A 3,110-nucleotide genomic window follows, 5' to 3' on the forward strand; every position below is an offset into this window, starting at 1 on the left:
TTCAGGGCCGGGAGAACGGTCCCGGGGGAGGCGGTGAGGAGGTTGCGTGACCCCGGGGAGGAAGACGGAGGGCGGCTGTCCTCGGGCCTCGAGTCGAGCAGGGCTCTTTTCATCTTTCTGTCGCTTTGGCTTAATTTACCTCTGCCCTCTAACGCCCCGTGTGTTTAATCACATCGGATCTCCTTCAAGCCAGAACCAGCGACTGGAAAGAACGAAAGAATGAGAGAGAAACAGGATGAAAGACTGAAATAGGGAGATAAAGGTGGAAGGGAATAAAGGAAATAAAGGAAGGGCGACATAGAAAGACTGTAAATACAAAGGCGGAATTAAATGGCTGCTTTCTCTTAGGCAATTGGGATAAGCAGGTGGTCGAACGTTTTCTGGTGACATTTGGAACCTGGGCAGAGATGTTGCTCCCGTTTGCCGGACGCTGCCGCGGCCGCGCAAGCCCGACCCGCGGGACGAGCGCGGCTCCGCGGATGGTGCTTGAAGCTCCTCTGTGTGTCCGGGTGGGACTTCGCCGCGGGTTTTTCATATCTCTGTGTGTGTCAAACCATTCGTAGCATTGACATGCTACGCAAACGTGCCTCTCTGAGAGCCTGCTCGTCTCTGGGCGCCTTTGATATGTAGGCCCGATTGGGGGGTTGTTTTTTTTTATTTGGGCTGTAGGGTTTTTTCGGGCATTGGGAGCGGCATTGCTGTTCTCGGCGTTCTCACTTGAAACGGGGAGGAGAAAAAGGGTTGATTTGTTGGTTTTGTACGAATACCGTCATGCTGGCTTGCAGCCTTACTTTCGTGTTTGCTCTACTGTTGGGTCGCAAAAGGAGAAACAGGAGGATTCACACCGTTTCCTGGAAGCCTTGGTTAATGGGCACCTATTGATTAGTTGTCAGGCTTCCTCTGTCTGCGCCTTCCCCCCAGGCACCGCGCCGGGGAAGCGCCGGCGGATTTCCAGGCGCGTTCCCCGGCGGCTCCTCCCGCAGCCACCGCTCCTCGCACGCATTCCCAGCACTGCGGGAAACGAGGAGACCCTGCCTCGGCGGCTGTGGCAGCCTGCGGCGGGCTGGCTGCAAGTCTTTTTGTTTGTTTGTTTGTTTGTTCGATCGCCCTGTCTCTGTCCCTCAGCCCGCTCCCCGCACCGTGCGCTGCCGCAGGGCCCTGCAGCCTCACGCTGCAGCGGGGCCGGGAAAGAGCCAATGCAGCAGGAGTTTTCCACGGGCAGGCAGCAGCCGCAGGCCGGGCAGCCTCTGCCCGCAGCCCCCGGGCTGCACCGAGCAAGGACCGGCCCGGCGGTCCGGCCCGGACCATCCCCACCCCAGTCCGGGCCACCTGCGGAGATCCCTGGCTAAACGCAGGGGTGGGGGAAACCACCCTCCCAAAGCGGATCAGCAGGTTGATCGACTTGTGTCACATTTGAAGCCTCTTTAATGAGCAAATTTGCTTCCGTCCACCCCTCCTTTTCTGCCCCATCTATTTTGGTCATCCTCAGCCGGGTCGGCTCAGGGAGAGGAACAGGGCAAAGGGGCAGTTTCTCTCATAGGCAGGGGAGGAAGAGGAGCTGCTGCTCAGCGCTGCTCTCACTTTGCAAACCTGGCAAACACGGCGTCCCCTCCCATTTTCCAGGGATGAACCTGACCTCCCCCTCTGTCTCCCCTTCTACCGCCCACCGCCAAGCAGCCAGCCCGCTCTCAGTGCCACGCGTGTCCCCGGGAGCAGCTAGGGAAGCGATTAGCAGAGATTCAGGCCGATCTGTATCCCACCTCCCGGGGGACAAGACGAAAGGAGACCCGGTGACAGTCACGGTCAGTGACAATCCGGACCGTCCCGTGGGGACCAGGGCCCCGGGAGGAGGAACTAGAGTCACCCCTAGGAAGCTTTAAATCTCCCAGGGGACAGCAGAGAGAGCACCAGTAGCTGCTTGTAGATGAGTAAAATGGAAAAAATTTCGGGCTCCCCCGGCCCCAGTCGTGATGCCAGATGAATAAATCCGGGAGATGCAGCCCCGGGTCGCCCCGGCCCCGCCGGCGGTGACAGGGTCCCCAAAACACTTGGGGAACGCCACTCGGATGTTTCTATAGGGTGAAATGTAAAACAAGCAAACAACAGCCCTCTATCCCAGTGGAGGCGGTGGGTAAGACCTAAACAAAAACAAAACAAGAAAAGAAAAAAGGGACCCAAGTCGAATGCACAAGTGTCCCGTCCGTTTGCCTTTGCTATTAGTTCTCGTTCCAGATTAAATTCAGGTGTACTGTCAACAGCGGTGGTAAGTTCTACTTCATAACCTCCCTGAATTTTTCCTAGTGGTCAGTACAATTCGGGCATTCACTCTTCTTAAAATGGACTGAAAGCTCTCCGGGATTTACGCTTTTATATCACCGCCGGGCAGCACCCCCGCGTCGAGAAGACCTGAAGCATTGAGAGCCAGCAGTTGATTTTCCTAAGGGCACCTTTCGGGACCAGGAGGCTAGTAATTTAAAAGTTTGTGAAGCCACATGTAGTTTTAAATAGACATCAGCATTCACAAGAACAAACCCCGCGCTAATGGGGCTTCAATACCGCGCTAATAGCCCCCACGTGGAAAGAAATCCCCAAGTGTTACAAATTCAGTTTAACGACCAGAAAGCCGCCTGGGCAGCGGTGAAATACGAAAACTCCCTTCTCCGAGTTTCCTGCCTTTGATTTATTTTTAACTACAGGCTCATGGGAACGCAGCGTCGGAAAATCACGACCAGATGTCCTTAAAGAGGCGCTTTCTCTGCTAAAATGCCCCCTTTTAGAGTAAAAGGAAAAAACACATACTTCAAACAGTTTGATTTTTGGTTTTAGCATGAACGTAATTGCAGAAAGACGGGAAAACCCTCGGCAGTTCCCCCTGCAGGAGCGCGCAATTGAGAAGGAGCGGCTCCGAAAATAGAGCGCAAAGGAGCTGCGCAGAGCTGTCCCTGGGGCAGGGGGCAGCCGGGGGGCCCGGGGCTGCTGCTTTCCTTTTTACACCACGGGAACATACCCGGGTTTGGCCCGGAGTTTTGCTGGGAGGGCAGCGGGTGCTGGCAGGAGCCGCTCCGTGCCGGGCTGGGCGCAGGGGGGGCGCTGGCCCCGCGACCCCGCTC

Source organism: Chaetura pelagica, unplaced genomic scaffold (assembly GCF_000747805.2).
Source record: "Chaetura pelagica isolate M959 unplaced genomic scaffold, ChaPel_1.0 scaffold116, whole genome shotgun sequence".
Taxonomy (NCBI): Eukaryota; Metazoa; Chordata; class Aves; order Apodiformes; family Apodidae; genus Chaetura; species Chaetura pelagica.